We start from the raw sequence: 19772 nt of genomic DNA on the forward strand, positions 1-19772 counted from the left end.
GATGATCCTAAAAGCAGTGGCCATTCCGCTGACCCCAATCCTCTGGTTCACCCTCTTAGCAACGATACTTTCACTGGCCGTTCAAAATGAACGGATAACAGAAAATTTAGAAAAAGTCACCATTGGTTTTGAGGCCTTGTTAGAAAATAAGTTAAATGGAAGAAGCCGCTGGTATTGCAGGGCATAAAAACAGGAAATGACACATTTCTAATGGCATCTTTAGTTACATCAACTCAGTCAAGCAACTCAGTCAAGTTACTCAACTTAAGGAAAAGAAAAAGAAAATACATTTATATACCTTGCCCTTTTTCCATTATTTTCAGTTACTGTATACAAAACGCTGCACATAATTTTAAAAATATATACAACCAACTAGAGTCAAATGGAATAACTATCTGCCCAACTCAACCCATCTACAGCAATAACCGTGTTATAACCTTACCTCGCTGTGTCTCGGTTTGGATTTATGTCCTTTGTCCTGAAGGCTGATGAGACGTTCTGAATGAACACCTTATCCTACATGCGCCTGAGACTTTATCTGTCACCTGATTGGACAATGCTCCTAAATGGGTCTATCTAAGCAAGGTGCCTTAGCCTCCTAATCTTCACGATGAAAACGTCTCATGATAATATTGCTGTAGTATTCTCATCTTAACAAATGACCCTAAGGATAATGGGTAAAAGTGATGTTGATGCCAACAAAAAACCAGAACTCATATTGAGCATTTAAAATACTAGACTTTATCTTCCTGGTTGAGAAAGTTTAGAAATACTTCTATGCACACTTCTGCTGTGAAAGCATTGGACTTTTAGTTTAAACTAAATGAGAAAAAGTTACCCAAAACAATAACCAGAACTAAAAAAATTTTGATATTCAGAATATTCCTAAAATGAAGGTCAGCTGTGTTTCACTACCGCTGTTGTGAATCACAGTCATGACTGGGACGCAGATCTGTCTGAAACGAGACTCGAGATTCACAACTTCTTACTATAATAGGACAGTTTTCACCTTTCGTGGGCCCAAAAGCCAGTAATACACCAGATTTAGGGTGTGATTTATAAAAGCAGTTGCATTTATAAGTAAAGTTGGCAAATAGTATGGTGATTGGTCTGGTCACTTTCTGACTTTACTGTTGGTCAGAAAAATCAAACATTTCCCCACTTTTGAACACATGTTATCCAACAGTCACTGGGTCTCACTGAAAACAACAATCTTTGGTGCCTTTAGTGTCCTTGGCTGTTTTGTTCCTTTGCACTAAACTTTTTTTGGATATGGAAAATAAAATAGGCTTTCCCCACATTGAACAGGATACAATGTGGGGAAAACTTCACAATCCACAGTGGTGGATTTGCCATTTTAAAAGAACAGGATACAATTTCTGCCACATAATTGTCAGGCGCAGCAATATGCTGGAGCTGCAGCTTCTGTCTGTTAGGACCTGCTGAGACAGGGCTCAGCTGTGCTTCAGTTCGATTCCCCTGTGGGAGAAACCTGAACACAGCGCAGCCCTCTGCTGTAACCCTAATCATTAGCACCAGCACTTCGTTTACGAAGCAGAAGAACACGTCTTCCTTTAAGTTTTGTCTCCATGTTAACACAGGGATAGAAAGGAGTAAACCTAGAAAACCTAAGTTTCAGAAAAAACAGGAATATAGGGGGAGAATTATCTATGTATGGTATATTGTTAAATGTCCTCAAAACCAACAAGATTAAAGATTTATTAATGACATTTTAAACAATTATCTTGTGACAAAGGTAAATTGATAATGGTACAACTTTCATTCCACTAGCAACTCTGTGACTAATGGAAGACTATGTAAATTTCCACTCCAGAGCCACAAGATACAGGAAGTCTATTTGTGCCCTCCTTGGGAACGTTTCGTTGAATTGGCAAAAGGGCTATTTGACCCAAAGCAGACTTTACCAGACAACAGGAAGACTGAAAGAAGAGCAAAGTTGCTATGTTTCACTCTTTTGAGCTTTAAACCTCTGCCATTCAAAATGCTGGCAGAACATTATAGATCTCAGGGTCGAGAAAAGGAACTGCATTCTCCAGGAAATCCAAAGGTGGTGATGCTAGCAGTGCTAATAACTACAGACGCTAAAGAGTTTAAAATGTAAACCCTGTAATAATTGTATTTTAAAATAGTAAATGTAGTGATTCCACACTCAGTGTGATGTACTCTCTGCTTTTTAGTATGAATAATTAATGATTCCTCAGAACATGAAATCTGGAAAAAAAAAAGTTACAATTCTTAAAACAAACCAGACACTGAAAAGTGGCCACAAAATCCTGATTGGTGCATTTTGAGTGAAGGTACATTTTATAACCATGCAACCTACAAATTTTAATTATACAAATAGCCGTTAGATTTAAATGACATCAACTTTATATTTGCGTTAAAAAAAAGTTTGAATTGTAGATATGAATTTACAACCATGTTAATATTTTCCCCTTTAGACTTTCCAGGAGTAGAGGAACTGTTCACACTGGTGCCTTGTGTGTTGCATCAGGTGTTAATTTAAACAAGAAACACATGATCGATGCAACTTATCAGGCACATTCCAGTGTTTTAACCTTTTCCACTAACAGAAACTATTAAATACACATGCTTAAGAAAGAGACAGTCATCTGTTCAATAATAACTGGCTAGATTTTGGTGCTCTTACTCTTCAGACTTTGTGCTCCAAGATGAAACACCAAATCCACCCCCCCACAAAAATCTCAAGAACAGGCCAGTTTCAAAATGTTCAAATACCATGTACTTCAAATGCAAAAGCTGCAAAATAAAAGCAGAACCCCTTGCTGGTGATGATCAGTTTTAGCATAAGTGGTGTGATTCAGAGGAATCTCTTTTTCCCATTTTGCTAGTGGTGGGAGTGTAGAAACCACTGGCAGCGCAACAGATAGAGCCTCGACTTTGCTGCCTTCTCTTTCTGCCAGCTATTTTTAGTTAGGTGGTGGGGGAGGAGGAGAAAGAGGAGGAGGGGAGCAGACTTCACATTTTCCAGCCACTCCTATCAGCTCCCACATCTCGAGTGCAACAGTGACAAGGAGAGAGGAAGTGTAATTTGATTCCATACAGACACAGAGTTCATTGTTATTTCTTTCTCTCAAACAGCAGTCATAATATATGCACAGCTAATTTTCACACCATCCTGATTAGTATATCCTCAGTTAGTGAGCAACTTATTAATTACATCAATAACTGATCATTAATAATGGGCAACAAGAAAGCAAAACAAAACCCCCCCCAACAATTTATAAAATCTTACATTAAGTCCTTAATAGGTGCAATCAAATCAATAACGTGTTACTCAGTAAAAACCTATGGCCCCTCAATGTTTTCACTTTTACATACAACAGGGCTGGAGCGGAACCTCTCCATTAAAGCTCAACAAAAGCGCTACTGTACCAAGTGCACAGGGATATGAATCATAAGATGCTATAAATGGGGTTTGGCAGTAGTTTTTTGGAGTAGACAAAAGTTGTCACCCTGATGACATAAGGAGAGGGGAAGGCAGAGAGATGTTCTGGCACACAAGAGGATAGAGGTAAGAGAGGCAAGCTGGAGGACACAGCCAGATTAAACTAATGAGAGTGAACAAGCAGAGGACAATTGGGAGGGGAGCTGCTAATTAACCCCTTGGTAAAGGGGAACAAGGCATGCAAGTGTCCCTGTGTCAGTCAAAGTCTCATCAGAGTGAAGCTAGATGATGTTACAGGATTCATGGTCTTTTATAATTTAGCCTTTAGTCTGATGCAGTAAACATTTCGGGACATACAGGCTAAGGGAGAAAAAAATAGTCAGTTGGTCAGTGACGCCATTGCCTAATATTGTTCAACTTGTGCTTATCACTTCAACATTTAGTTGTACTGGAAGTTCCCAAAACGTTATGTCTACATTAACACAATTAGAGCAATAAATAACCCCTTCCTCTTATTACTGGAGAGTCAGTTTAAGGATATAAGCTTTTATTCAAATGACTTAGCATGAGCTACTTTATATATTTCTCTGTCAGCGTATGTGAACAGACCATCCTGGATTACAGAGAAAGTTTGGCTTAGTAAGAGTAAGTCTAAGTCGTGTAGTTATGCAATCGTATGATTCTTTGACCTTTTATTTTGTTAATTTTACCGGCTCCCAGACAAGCCCTTTCAATAAAATGGTGTTTATGAAGGTGCTGGAAAGATGGTGACCTTAATAATTTACACCCCCCTGCATGGATACCAGCTGCCCCACCCTGTGTCTTCTTGAAGTGCTGCATCCAGTCCTGCGTGCCTGACTCTTCCCGTGAACTCTCCTCGGTGTTTCAGAATGCCAGTTGGTGGTGCGGTTAATTTGTTGCTCCTACAAACACTTTAAAACTGCAGTGGTTTCTGAAGCCTGAACAAACGATCACCCATCTGCCTCCACACCTTAACACATGAACAAGGCATTAATGAGCGGCACGCTTCCTTTTCATGGGTGTTCCCTAGCCGTGTTCATCTCTCTTCCCTTTGTCAAAACACTCAGCGGATGTGGCGACAGAGCACACACACTTTACAAATACAATCACTTGGTGGTTTCTTTCACTACTACTTCACTTGCCAGCGTCCACCCCGGGGCTTGAATCAGGCTATGCAATCATTTGCTTTACAGTAACAGGTACACTCAACATCCTGAGAGGCAGGCTTAAAGAAACTGACAAAGCAAATCAAGAAACAGTCAGAAGTGGTTTCTACAGCTGGATCCCATACCTGGCTTTACTTTGTTAGGGAAAAAAACTCAGCTTAAAATGTATTACTCCACATATCCACATTCTTAAGTGGAATATCTTGTTTTATATTTTGAGAAACAGCGCAGATGAGCTTATGTCATCGGATATAATCCGATTTTAAGTTTTAATATTCTCTCCTCTGCCTTCAAAAACTTAAGATAAATGACGAAACAAAACTTTAGTGATTGTATAAACAAGCCAAACAAAATAATGAATGTTTGAAGTGAAAATGACAAAAAAATGTAATGTTTTTTATCCAAAACTGTGTTTTTGGAGTATTAAGCTTGTGGCAATTAGTAATTAATCACATGACAAATTAAAATTAGCTAAATAATTTCCATTCTGATAGATTTTTTTTGAAGGTGAGTTTGTTGACAGACTTCATAAGAGTCAGAATCAGTCATTAGTCATTGTACAGAAAAACAACAAAAATCATTTCAGTACCCCCCCAAAACAAAATAAAATAAATAAATAAAATAAAGCTAAAAAAAAAAAAAAGGGGGCAAATGAATAACATAAGACATTGGTAGAAAGGTTCAGGCTGCAGTCATGGGAGACATAAACCATTTTATTTATGGCTTTGTGTATGTGTGATTATTTCGTTATCGTTTGTTTCTGGCTGTGTTTTATTTTGAATTATTACACAGGTCCAATGTGGAGTGCTCTGTACATAATTAGTTTATTAGTCAATTTATCGTGTAGCAAAATTTGTTATTGCGACAGGATAATTTCCCATAAAAAGAGGTGATTCACCAGGCCTAATAGATTCCACACTAAATAAAACTGTCTAGTATATAGACTTAAGTCAAACAAGAATTCTGCATAATACTTTCATTTATGGTTAAACATGCTAAATTTGGCCACTTTGCCCTAGTATATAACAAGCAATATGATGTTTTAAGTGGATATGTGCCCCCCCCCCCCACTGCTCTTGTGGTCCAGTTGGTGGATGAGAGTCCATCTAAGTGCTGTGGTGAAGTGATGCATGGTAAATGTAGCTGAAACACAACCAGGTCACAAAGGAGGCAGGAACAACAGGGCTGATGAGGCAGGATGAGAAGACAGAGAATGCTTCTGGACATTTTTTAAAAGCCCCAGCCAATCTCGTTCTGCCATCTTCTACATCACACACATTCCTTCTCTCAGAGATGTCTTTCCTCCTCTCCTTACCGGATGCAAAACAACTACAGCACAAAGAAGAGGAAAATGACTGTTGACTCTCCTTGAAAAACTTGAACTAATACTAATTTGTATATTGTGCTTTTGCAGAAGTTTATATATATATTATTTTGCCAATTAGTTCTCATTTCAGTAGTTAAAGACGTGACTAAGACTACTGCTATAATCTATTGGTATATTATTGAAATTTCACCTCACAAAATCTTAAAACGCATCAATCCTGTATATCCTCAACTATCCAAGTAGCTGGTTAAAAAAAAGGAAAAATAGCTTAATTAAACATTAAGGGCTTTGGGGCCCATAACCCATTTTGGTCCACTGAAAGTGGAGCATAATCCTGAGGCTACAAATAAGTATGCATATGCTGGCACAATGCTGATGATGCTCCATTCAGTCTAGGTGCAGATTTAACAGGTTTTTTTTAACTGAAGGAAGCAATAAATTAATCAATTGGCTTTATTTACCTGCACAAACATTATGAAAATGCCAAGCAAAAGGATTTGATTAAAGTAAAATTAATCGCATGTCTGAAAAAATGCACTCTTAGCTAGAGATCTTTAAGCTTACAATAAAACTTTTGGGAAGAGAAAAGTGTCAAGATTATTTTACAGTTTGTGTACAATTTTGTGGGAATGACAAATAGGCTATGACTAAACAGATCTGAAATACCAAGATATTGACAATGTTGAACTTTATGCCATTTTCCAATTGATTACAAAAAAAAAATATGTGTACTGTGCGACAGAGGTGCAGAAAGAAAATAAATTGTATAATTTAATTTAAACCAAGTGAGGTTTCTTCGCCCCCTCTGAAAACTCAATTAAAGTAAAGGTGTTTAATATCTGACCAAAATGCATCAGTAGTATCTGTTATTAGAGTGAATTAATCTGCTTTCAATTGTAAACTTTATTGTTCTTCCATCGACGTCTTATCTTGGACCCTGAACTCTTGTACTTAGTCTTCTGTTGGCACAGTGGATAGAGTAGTTGTCTTGCAATTCAAATGTTGTGATTCGATTCCAGCTTCCTCTTTTCACGTGTCTGTTCCCATTGGCAAGGTATGCAATGTTCATTTGCTTACTGATCTACACATCTGTATGAATTCATAAAAGGGTGAATGTGGCACCAACGTAAAGCGTTTTGAGTGGTTGACAAGACTAAATTTACTACTATCTGTTACTTTAACAGAGCCAGTAGTAACTGTTCATTTTCTGTTAACCCATGATTCATTGAAGTTGGCAATCTTTCTAATCTAGTGTAGCTTGGTATATAAACTTTTAGGCAAAGACAAGTGTCATGGGGTTTTATATCACCTTGGAGTAATTGTGATATTTAGACAATACAGTGCACAAGATGGCTTAGTACATGTGCTTATTTATCAAACCGGTACGACTGTACCTGATATTTTAAGTAATAAATTTACTGTTACACACTTACTATCAGCTACTGTTATTTTGTGAGTCAATAACAGAATTAGACTCTGATGATAACCAATTAAAAAATCATTTAAAAAGGGGTCAAAATAAGGTTTAATGATTTCAACTATATGGGATGTTTTTTCATAACATTTATATAAATAAATAAAAATAGAGAAAAACTTCTAATTTATTATTCAACCCAACGCAGCTTTTGTCAAGCTAAACACACTGACTTTATTAAGACAGCCCATTAACGCTGATTTTTTTCTTGCAAAACCAAGATTTTGCAATTTCTTTGCACACTTAATTTTCATTGAGGGGGAAAAAATGTAACAATCAGAAGCACCTTTTCAAAATGCCAAATTATCAAAAAATATGTCATGTCAGCTAATTCCTACTTTCTACGCTACACAGCACAAAAACAGTTAAGACATTTTTAACATGTTTATATTTTCCCCGACTCCTATTCATTTGAACTTACAATGTGAGTAAAGTATTTTACTGAATGACAAGAAGTTTACCTACACAAAGTAAACTTCAAAGATCAAACTGCACCAGCAATGTGATTGGTGTGCGCTCCCCGTTTAATGCATCAACTATAAACTCATGTTTCTTTCAGGAATAATTCTGCCCTGCCAGTAAAATTCTCACTGCAGTAGAGACGCTTGCGGTCTCTACTGCAGTGTTAGTTTTACTAAAGAATAAATATAATGACTTAATTTTTTTTAGAAAAGTAAAAACAAGCAAAGCTTAGCCTGGCGGGGGAGGAAATGAAGCCACCCGCCGGACTTATAATACGCTGGGGGAAACTCTGTTTACCATGATGCCATTATTGGAAGCAATAGTACCACCAATTAGTAGGACACGTAGAATCAAATTTTTCTTTAATTTAAAAACATTTGAAAAATGTGAATATTGTCATTGGTGACTTAGGCTTCTGCCTGTTGTCAAGCAAGACATTGTGCAGGTCTTTTGATGTGAGATTTTTAGTTGTCGTGAAAACAATATTTTTCAAGCAGATAACTTGCAAAGCTTTCTTACTTCGGTGAAAACACAAATCTGTTTTAACAAATGCATGGTTAGAAGGGACTAAATAATGATGGATATCGGTCATTTTAAAATTACTCCAACTTCACACAATTTTAATGGTTAACAAAACCAATATCTATGTTTTGCGGACCACACAGCTTCATTGTGTTTAACAGAGGCTTTCTTTGATAATTCCAAAATTCATTCACAAGACGTTTCACTCTAAACTGAATTCCAATTAGTTTATTTTTCAAAAGATTGTCACATATCGCACACCAAGAACTTCTTCATTGTAAAAGACCTTAGTCAACTAAAAATAAACCTGCAATGTAAACATGATGCCAGTTAAAATGTTTATATAACAATTTTCATTTATGCAGACTGACGTCTTTTTAGATTGGCGTTATTTTAAGATAACAGAAATTTGCTCATGTTATGGCCCTGACTGACTAGTGGTTAACTCAGACTAACAGTTTTATTAAAGTAAATATGATTACAGACATCTACTGTAGTCATTTAAGCAAAGATTGACTGTTCACAAACTCCAAGAACCATCTATTTATATGCTGTGGTGGTTTAATTGTCCACATTTTGCAGGTCAGTTCTGGTTGCTTTCTCTGTGCATCGTTTCAGATGGGGAACATATCAATGGGACTGACAGTACAGTAAAATTGATTAGCAAAACATTCCATGATGCTGTAGGCCTTACATCGTGAACAGCTTCCAACAGGCAAAAACAGTTTCATGAAAGCCATCTGATCATTCAATTTTGATATAAAACCAAAATGTCACTAGAAAAATTTAAACATGAATCTAGTTTATTTTAATAGGTATTTTTGCTCAATCCTGAGGTACAGTCATCAACAATATATGACTTGTGCTTGGATTCAATGCATCTTTTTAAATAAAAGTGAGCTAGACAAAAAAGAAAAATAGAAAAGAAAAGTCAGGCTTGCCTAAAGCTAAATGCATGACTATTTAAAACAGAAAATACACTCCTTTGATTGCATTAATAAATATACCCCTCCCCTTTTATCCCCAAGCCTGGGAGATAGGAACACGAGTGTGTGAAGAGTCACATGACAGCAGCCCCACTCTTTTGCTCAAATGAGTGTGGCCTGCAATGCTATAAAGAGGAAGAGAACTCACTTGCACTGTTATCCTTGTTATCCCGGGATTCAAGTTTGGTCGCATTTTCCTTGTGGCAGTCAAATGTAAGGGCTTGAATGTAAATAGACAGCGAGACAGTAACCATTCAAACCAGAGTGGGCACTGAAGTGCACATGCAAAGTACTGCCAGGACTAGTGATGAGCCTACAACAGGGTTACAGTATCTGAGTGGTGACAAGGTTGTATTTGGGTCTCTAAGCAGCTCTGGTGCCAGCTACTTTGACTATTCAAAACAGAGGCCTCGGCTTTCTGGCAAGTGGTGACAAGCAACACATAACAGAAGCTACAGTACAACTACACACAAATCAAGATAGAGGGACATGTTTTGACATAATTTCTGCTGAAAGTTTTCATCTTTGGATGAGTTAATTTTCAGAGCAGCAAATTCAGAATTACTAGTTATACATTAGTGCAAACAGTATATATTTTAAAGGGAGACCAACCAATGGTTCTCACCTAGAAAACAAGATTAAAGGCATTTGACCCTCTGCTAAAATGGGATTTAAACCATTTCTGACAAGAGGCAGCTTAAATACTTTTGGCTATATTTTGTTCTAAGATATTAATTCATTGTAGACATGCAGAATCTGTGGTGGTTGGATCCACATATAGGATTGGCAGAATGCATTTTGCAGCACAAAAATGAAATGATTTGTTGATCCAGCAATACAATTGTAAAGAGAGAAAACAAAAACAAAATGAAACCATAGGACGATGATACAGTGTTTGTTGCAGTATTCATCTCTGTGGACCTGCAACATTCCTAATCATGCCTGATTAACTCAAGTTATGTCCTTCATGTGATCATTCCGGTTTTCAACACCGATTTAAAGGCAAGTACAATCCAAAACAGAGATTTCATGGTGTACGATACTACCCACAATCCTTCGCGACAAGGAAGTAAACTGGACTGAAATAAAGGTTTATACTTTTTTTCCCCAAACACACTGCTCTGACAAGAACCATCCTTTCATGTGTTAGAACAAGTGAGGCTTATATGTTAAGTTTGAAGATTTTTAATTTAGATTTAAACTAAGTAATGTAAAGCAGAAGCAACAGCAGACTAGCAAAAACAATAATTAATTTTAAATAATTATCGACTTGCATACAAAACAGCAAATTATAAAACAAAAGGTGGGCAACCTATTTTTGCCGTCTACATTTCCATTAAGTTTGATTTAAAAAATACAGCGCAAATTGTGAAGTTGCACTAGGAATTAGTTTTTTATGGTGCAACTACATAGTGACTCGGGTATAACCAATGATTAGTAATCATTGATGAAATCAAGTTTGACAGATTCTAGACATTTCAAAATGAACAACAACAAAAAAAAAATTACTGCAAGGATATGGCATTTTATTAAAAAGCGCTTGTTTTGTGCTTTTCTACCACAAAATGACAACTATTTCCATAGTTTTCCCATGAATGCTTTCTAAAAAAAAATCTGCCCAAATTTTAACAACCTGCTTAAAGCTGTTTTTACAGTCCAACGTGTTCAAAAGAATTGAACCTTGCCCAATCTGGCAACACTGAATCCTGTCCAGACATAGCTAAAACCTAGTCTTGCACAATGTATAGCGGATATAGTGTCAACCCAATATCAACATGCACTATACTCAAATTGTCAAAGATTGTTTGGAATGGAATAATCATTAGCTAATATATTCCAAGAGTTAACTAGCATTTTACAAGTTGATGTACTATTTAGACAGCAGATGTCATTTCCATTACCAGACACAAATACCATTGCCCAAAATACTAAAGGTCACAAGACTGTAGTGGACAAGAAGAGGAAAGAAGAAAATGCGCATATGTCACCACTGATAGTCATACTAGCAATATTTACCAAGATTTTCTAACATTGTTCAGCTTTAGTGTGAACGTTTCTCCTCAGATTGCTTTTAGTGGAGGCCATGGACAGCGTGACTGTCTGAACCTGATCAGACCTGGGACACATTGAAAGAAATTATGAGAATACTACTCATGCAGGAAATTATCTAGATGGCTTTTGGTAAAAAATTAAATAAAATAAAAAAAATAATAAAATAAACAAATCACTGTGTTAAGTAAATGCATCAGGATGGATTTCAACGCCATGTTGATCATTGTTGTTACGCTGGTTACAATTGCGAGGTAAAGACTTGAACAGGGCCTCTGCCCCAACGCTCATCCAAGCCATTTATGATTGTACCATCTGTACAAGCAAGAGAGACCAGAAATGCTGCCAAGTGCAAAGGTCATTTATTATTCTCTACCGGAGATACAACATTTTGAACTGCTAGTGTTTAAAAATAAATCCCAGCACATTGGCTTCATGATGTCTAATTGGAGGATGACAAAGGCCAGAAGAAAAGGTTTGGGAACCACTGAGTTAGTGCAACATAAAAACATACATAACACTTCCTTTCACCTTTTGTAGCAATAGAAACTATTCCAGTCATGAATTATAAATTAGTTCTGTTCCCGATAGAGAAATCAAACAAAATTAAATCACTAAGCTAATTTTTGGGAATTAAAAAAAACTCACTTTAATTACAAACTTCTGGAAATAAAATACTAGCATAAGGGAAACCAACACACAGCAAGACAATATACCAAAATACTATAAGTAAAAGTCCTAATAACCATATGTTTTGGGAATGTTTGTACTCTTCTGCTTCGGGTTAACAGTAAACATAAGCTGCATATCCTCTGCTCCAAAAGTCAGACTTCCCACTCGCAAAATCAGAATTTTTTTTTTTTCAAACTCCTACTTCACAGCTCCTTGCATCAACAATAGTAAGATACGGTGGAAATATGTTTACTTTACAACAAACACTTGCATGCATCTGAAATCACTGCTACATGTCGAGCCTGAAACTCTAAACTGACTAAATTAAAAGTGGTATTTACATGCGGAAAGTACAGCTTAAAACATACTTTATTTGTAAGAACACAAACAATGGCTACTTGCGTGTCACCATTTTGGAATCCAACTTTAACTATGTTAACTGGAATGCAGTCAATTGGATTTGATGTCATTCACAGATCCGAGGTAAGTGAAATAGATTTAATTTTCTTTATTTAAACAACAAAATTTTAATTAAAACTTTTTCTTCTGGCTGCTAGCTGCCATTTTAACAATGGAAAAAAAATATGGCTAAAGTTTGAACACCTTACAACTTCTTTGCCTAAAGAACCTTTTCTTTCTGCATTGGCGTCAGCAAATACACAACCAGCAAATTACGTAAATAATTAGTGTATTTCAATCCCAGCAGTCCTGGTTTTAAAGTGAAAAATATTCCTTGGTATGATTGAAAGCTAGATTCCATGTCAGCATTTAGTTAAAAATACTTGAATTTAAAAAGGCTATAAAAAGAAGGTGATTGCAGCAGAAAGAAATACACCCATGGGTGTAAGAAAATTTGCTTTAAACATTGTTTTTATTTGACGCTAGATGAGGTGGAGAACAAGCCATTACAACAGCAAATAATTTATGTGAATTGCTCCATCACCTACAAGTTTGAGCTGGAATATGAACGTACTCAACTGGTGCTGTTTGAGCAGCGCAGTTGTTAAATGGATAATACTCACAGTTCAGTGAAAGTATTTTGAATAAAAATATTCAAAACCGTGTCAGTCCATTTTTGGCAAATTAGGAAGTTCTTGGATTTGAAAAGACATTTAAACAAACAAAAATTTGCTTTAAAATAATGCTGCCAATTAAGCAGAAATTACAAATCAGCAATGGTTGCCTTATTTAGAATATGACAATGTTTTTGCCATAATTTTGTTCAGGTAGTTCAGTTCAACTGTATCATTCATGTTTTTACATGATACAAATAGATCTAAACATTAGTGTTGTATTACATACATTTGATGTTTGAGATCCCCTGCAAATCTTAATTATGTTCTATAACACTAAACTTCTTTAACACCACAGCTAGCTTGTCCTGTGTCTTTTTTTTTTTTTTTTTAGCAATAATTACAAAGAAAAAAAGAAGTTCAAAGACATGCTAATCAATAAAATAATTAGAACATGCCCTCTAAATTAATTTCAGTTAACTACAACCAATATAGCTCTGTGGCAAAAGAAAGATCAGCAGCTGAGGCATCTTTCATTACTATAGTAAGTCAGGAAATAGTTACTGGTAACTGCAGTTTTGGTGAAGCAACTTTTCTAACCAGAAGCTAACCAAAATGGTGTCAGCAAGGAATAAAACAATGTGCAATATTCAAAATTTGGAAAATTATGTTTCAGTATCAAATGTAATTGGCACATACTAAACTATAATCATGTTAGTAAAAATCTAAGAGTTTAGATGTTTAGAATGAAGAAAAATGTGTTATTGACTAGCTATGCTTGCAGTTAGGTCTGCCAATAAGTACAATAATAAAAAAAGGTAAAATGCTCTTTTACAGAAAATGTTTTCATCGTTAAGATCTTGGAGAACATAATTTCATTTTTACTATCATGGGATGGAGTGACTATGGAGTCACATCAGGTGTGAAATGATTAAAAGATTCTTCTCTTATAATGAACAAGCAAGGACCACTTCAAAGAAGCATGAAATGTTTGACGCATTTTTTAAAACCAGGTTTTAAACCAGTTTGTTTATTATAGCTCTGTCATAAAATTAACACATGGCAACTGTGAGGGAGGCAGCTTTGAAACGGGAATTTAAGTGCAACACTTCCATTGATTTGATATCAGTTATTATAAAAGGTACATCACATGTACCATGTCTTTTTTATGCACAGCTGTTTCTATATAAAAACCACAAGAAAAAAAGGCAAGGTGACCAATTTCTGAATGACAGGATTTGAAGATTAATAAGCAAGTTTACCTCCAATGTCGAGGAATAAACGTTTTGAAACGTGAATGCATGTATAAATAAAAAAAACAAACATGATACTCTGGGAAGGAGGAGGTGACAGTGAACTTGGTTTTAAACAGACACAAAAGTTTCAAAACTTACCTTGAATACATTACACTATTTTTAGTGTTATTATAATGCAAAATGACAAGATGTGTACCGTATATTCCGCACTATAAGGCGCACCGGATTATAAGGCGCAGCTTTAATGAATGGCCTATTTTACAACTTTTTTCATATATAAGGCTCACCGCATTATAAGGCGCATAGAATAGAGGCTACAGTAGAGGCTGGAGTTACGTTATGCATCCACTAGATGGAGAAAAACGTAACTAAAGTGAATGTCAACAAAACAGTCCGACTCCTGTCGGAGAGGAGAGCCTTCCGCGACTGGGCCGGGGCGTGGCCGGACGATGGTCACCCTTCTCCATTCGCGCACAGCATGTTCGTGGAGAACGTGGTGCTAAATGACCTGCAGACGACCTGATTCTATACTGTCGGTAGGTAGATATGTCAGTCAAACTTTATTAACAAACCAGCGTTCTGACAACTATCCCAGCATGCACCGCACGCTTCTTCTTCTACGGGCGAAAATGAAGTCGGCGGCTGCTTACCGTAGTTGCTAGACCTGTTGTAGCTCAATATTGAATATATAAGCACTGTCAGCTTTTGAGGAAATTGAAGGTTTTTAGGTGCGCCTTATAGTGCGGAAAATACGGTAATTAAAACACCAACATATGTGTGAAATAGTTTGTGTTTAAATCATTAGGTAGCTGATGGTGCAATCTTTTTTTTTTTTTTGACCTTTCACAGTAGATACATTAAAATGAGCACCATGTGAGCGAGAAGGAAAAAATAAGCACTATTACAGACCAAAGCCACATAATCCTGATGGGTAAAAGTCACAAAATAAGAACGTAATCCCCTTAACATCCTGCATCTGCAGATTAAAAAATAAAAACAGACAAGCTGATGATCCTTACCGTAAAAAAAAAAAAAAGGTTGTCTAATCTGGTTATAATGACATGGTGATAAATCTATGACATTTATGGCAAAACTAGGCATGTTTTTTCCTTCTAAAGAATGGTAAACTCAGAGCCCCAACACTGCAGATGCAGAGCAGATGTATTTAGTGTTTGATCTGTGGGTTGCTTTCAGGTCACACTAACCAATTTGAACTGAACAGAGCAAACATTCACAACAGGTTGTGAATGTTGATCTGCCAGATCAACATGTTAATATAATATACAATAAGCACATGCAATAATACTACTAGAACAGAAACCACATTTAACATGACACAGTATAATTAGGGATTTAAGATGAAGCAGGAAAACAGTAAATTTAACATGAATATCTGTTGAAATATGTCATTTTAACCTATGTGCGATAGCTAAACTTTGAGATTAAGAAAAGGGTCAATTTTATAAATGTATATTAACAGATGAGAAAATAGGAATAGGGTGAAAAGTTATTTTCCTTAAAAGCTAAACTCACCAAGTTTAACAGTGATTTGATAGTTTTCCTCCCCTTAAATTCACAGTACAGTCAAAGAACAATTGATTGCATTTCTAGATATATAGTCATACGTAAATCAAAATGAATAAAATATCAGTTAAAATCTTAAATTAATGTGCATTTACAATACTAATACATATTTTAGTTACAAGTTTTCATTCAATTCTTATTCAGTCAAGATGTGATTGAATAAGAATTCTTCCCCTATGCAGTCATATATGCATGATGGGATAATCCAGCGGCAGAAAAAAAAAGAAGAAAAGAAAAAAAAATGTATTAAATACACATTTTGTACGTTTATCTAATGCGAAAAAAAAATCAGACGCCTGTAGCACGCCAAGCCTGAATCCATCCGCTGCTCGGCAGCTGCCTCTCTCTGTCTGAGAAAAAGCGGTGATGAAAAAGGCTTTGAACGCCATCTTGTTCATTGCAGCTGCTTGGGCCCTGAATACAGGAACCCATTCATTCGAGGAGGCGGAGGGAGGGGGGAACTGGCAAAATGAATTCATCTTTGTAAACCAGTAAATGCGACTAGCTCTTTGGGGTAAACTAACCATTTCCCAAACAACTAGTAATCCACTGTAGGCAAGGGATATTCTTTGGATGGATCCGGTCACCGGTAAATAACTTGGTAAAAGCGGCAAGCTCAGTGCATTTTTTCCCCTCGGCGCTCAGCGTGGCTTCCTGTGACAACTCGATGCTAAGCCCACTTTCGAAACACCCGACTCTGAACTTAAACATTCGGTGCTGTTTGTTCGGTCTAAAACCCTTATGATGCCCGCCTCTGAGGCGTCTGTGACTCCATGCTACATCGTGGTGCCCAATCTTAAGGCTAGGTCTTAAAACGCTATGGGGCTGCGCGGCCCAACGGGGGCATGATTACCGTAGCTGCTAACAACCTGACCTGCTACAAACCCGTGATCAAGATAAACAGATTGACAAAATCCAATTAGACAATCTTGTTTTCCTATCATTTAAAGAAGAAGTTCACATTAAGGTCGAATAGTACGTTGACGAACTTAAAACTGCTCTGAAAACACACAAAAGTAAAATGGCTATCGTCTCCAACAGGTCAGAACAGCGGTGGTCGTGATTTTTAAGTGAGATCTTATAGCTGTGTAGTGACACCTGCATGTAAAGCAAGCCCTTGGTTAACTAATAATTTGTTTTCACACAAACGATACACATTTGTGTTAACCGAGTGCGAACATAAATCTGTGACATAACAGTCATAACCCATGATAGGTTTAGTTTCGATTCAGTGAAGTAAATACCGTACGATCAACTAGTCATTTTGAAGCTTAATATATCCACGGCTGGAAATGCATGCACTCCTGACTTCATTTCAACAACAAATTATTTTTAAGCGATGGGTAAAGTTGTCCCATATTCGATAAGGATACAATTATCGAGTTCTCTTCGCTGTTTTCGTAACACAAACAAGCACCCAGATCAACAATCAAACCATACAAATATATTTTCTGACCATTGCCGGCGACTTGCAATGGACGGAATACAGAATAGTGGGGGTGGTAGTGATACTGCTGGCGAAGTAGCCATTTTTAGACTTCCTTCGTTATGAATCCATGATGCTGTGAAAGCCCTATGCGAGTGAAAGTGAATCCAAACTACTCTAGTGTTTGGTACAGTTATGCAATCTTGTAAATTAGCCACTTTTTTTATATCGCCAATGCTGCTTGCAATAATGTCCTATGAGAACCTAAGGTGTTAACTCACAAGGTGGCATTCACTGAAGATTTGTGGGGAAAATGCTGAAAAATTGAGAGTAATCAAACTGCAATGCTGGTAATAACTGAAATAAATAAAATGTCTTGACTGTAGCAGGGAAACGAAGAGTATTCTGGTAGATTACATCGAAAAGCTGATTTAGTGCAGTGGAGAAAGCTAAAATGAGAGGGGAGATATCCGGACGTTAGAGGGGTGCTAAGCTAACTGAACTGCCAAACATATCCTGGCAATTAGTGCCAACTAAACTCCACTGGTCTTCCTATTCACCTGGCAGAATGGTTAGTTTATTTAATATTTTTAAAAGCTAAAGTTAATTAGCACTATCGCTGAGGCAATGAGTTAAGTTTATCTTTCAGTGACCCCCACCCACAGTCTTGGCACCAATAACTAGCCAACGATAGGCTAACGGCAGCTAACTAAACGGAGGAGCCACAGAGCTAAGTTTAACCCTTCTCGCTCATCTTCCCTGCTCGAAAGGCTAGCCAACTACAGTAAATGCATTTCCTGAAGCGCAAACACAAGTATCAATACATGTCCTTACCCGCTTTCAGTTGAAGGTATCCGTTGTTTGTATCACATTGACTGGAAACAGTTAGGTGTCGTCTCTCCTCTCTCAGCCCAGGCGCTCAGATTTATCAAGTTTAGCCTCCGAGGAGCGGCACTCCCCGAACCCAGTTTTTTAACCCGCTGAAGGGGGAGACACACCGGCACAGAGGCGCAGGGACGAGGCGTTTTTAACCCAGACAGACGAGTCAAAGTCCCGTTTATTTGTTCCAAGGGTTCGACGCAAATTCCAACTTATTGCAAATGTCCCTTCTTGTCTTTCCCAACCGTCGTCGTCCCTTCTGTTTCTTCCTTCACGCCAGGATCTCAGTCGCTTCTTCCTCCGGCCATCAAACAGCAGAGATGGGCGCGGTAACCCTGCATTCAGCTCTGGGAAACCCCACGTTCACGGCAGCGTCACAACGCACGGCGAAGGGTCGGCGACCACTTCGACAGATCAGCAAATACTGCCATCTTCGGTAACAAAAGCACACTTAAGAAATTACATTTACATACAAAATTTGATTTAAACCAATAAATATGTTATTTATACGGATTTAAATTCAGCAAATAACTTGATTAGAGGACAATCACACACGGAAGCAAGTTTGAACACTGGTTGTCAAACAAGAAGTTCCACATTTTCAGTTTCTAAAAGGTAGACTCAACTGTGAAACAACAAAACCACTTCACTTAATTATCAATAGTATAGTTCTACATAAAAACAAGAAACGAAGAGGTAGTTTTACAAAGAACTCAGAAATCTATTTGCTGCATGAATGAAAAAGTGGAAGATTATAAAATGGTAAATTATTACCTCCATTTATATGGTGTAAAAAATGTAACGATTAATAATTTTATCCTGCACAATTCAACTCAAAAATAAACCATTCAGTCTGAGAAGACAACAACAACAACAAAATGCTCCAATAATCTGATTTCACTTCAACTTTATTTATAAATTAAACAACTAAATGTTGTATTGCATAGGCTAAAAACAAGCAAAAAACTTTAAAGCAAAAAGTGCAAAAGTAAACAGCTCTTTATAAATGCATATATATATATATATATTTAAATAACAGCATACTTATGAATGCATAAGTATGCAAATCCTTCATCTACTGCTTTGCCAAACCAACTTTTTCATTTCATCGCTTATTCAGTCTTCAACAGGGTTAAAGACTCAATATTTGCCCTCTCTACCTTGCATCCACTATGACACTAAGACATCATGTTCCACATGTTGATGCTGCCACCATCATGTTTCAGGGTGGGCATAGTGTTGTTTTGGAGATTTCCAGTACCATTTTTGTGCCAAGTTGTGCTCTTCATTACATATGGAGAAACAGGAGGACAGCTGTCAAATACTAAGCTTTGATTGCTGCAGCTAGCAAAAACCTGTGGTTATCAAGACTTTTGTTAGCATCTGATATGGACAAATATCCAGTTTTAGTCTATCTATCTATCTATCTATCTATCTATCTATCTATCTATCTATCTATCTATCTATCTATCTATCTATCTATCTATCTATCTATCTATCTATCT

The 19772-nt window shown here is 36.8% G+C and overlaps 1 protein-coding gene across 2 annotated transcripts in view; it reads right to left on the reverse strand.

The window, feature by feature from the left end:
- Positions 1-18612, reverse strand: part of LOC103467036 (guanine nucleotide-binding protein G(I)/G(S)/G(T) subunit beta-1) — a 31227-nt gene extending 12615 nt beyond the window's left edge. The window contains exon 1 of one of the 2 annotated variants that reach the window (XM_008413080.2): positions 18223-18612. The gene's annotated coding sequence lies outside the window, so the exon portion shown is untranslated. Of the gene's footprint in view, positions 1-442; positions 550-18222 lie in introns of those variants that run through there. The other variant, XM_008413081.2, reaches the window with a different exon arrangement.
- Between the last annotated feature and the right edge of the window lie 1160 nt (positions 18613-19772).

Source organism: Poecilia reticulata, linkage group LG7 (assembly GCF_000633615.1).
Source record: "Poecilia reticulata strain Guanapo linkage group LG7, Guppy_female_1.0+MT, whole genome shotgun sequence".
Taxonomy (NCBI): Eukaryota; Metazoa; Chordata; class Actinopteri; order Cyprinodontiformes; family Poeciliidae; genus Poecilia; species Poecilia reticulata.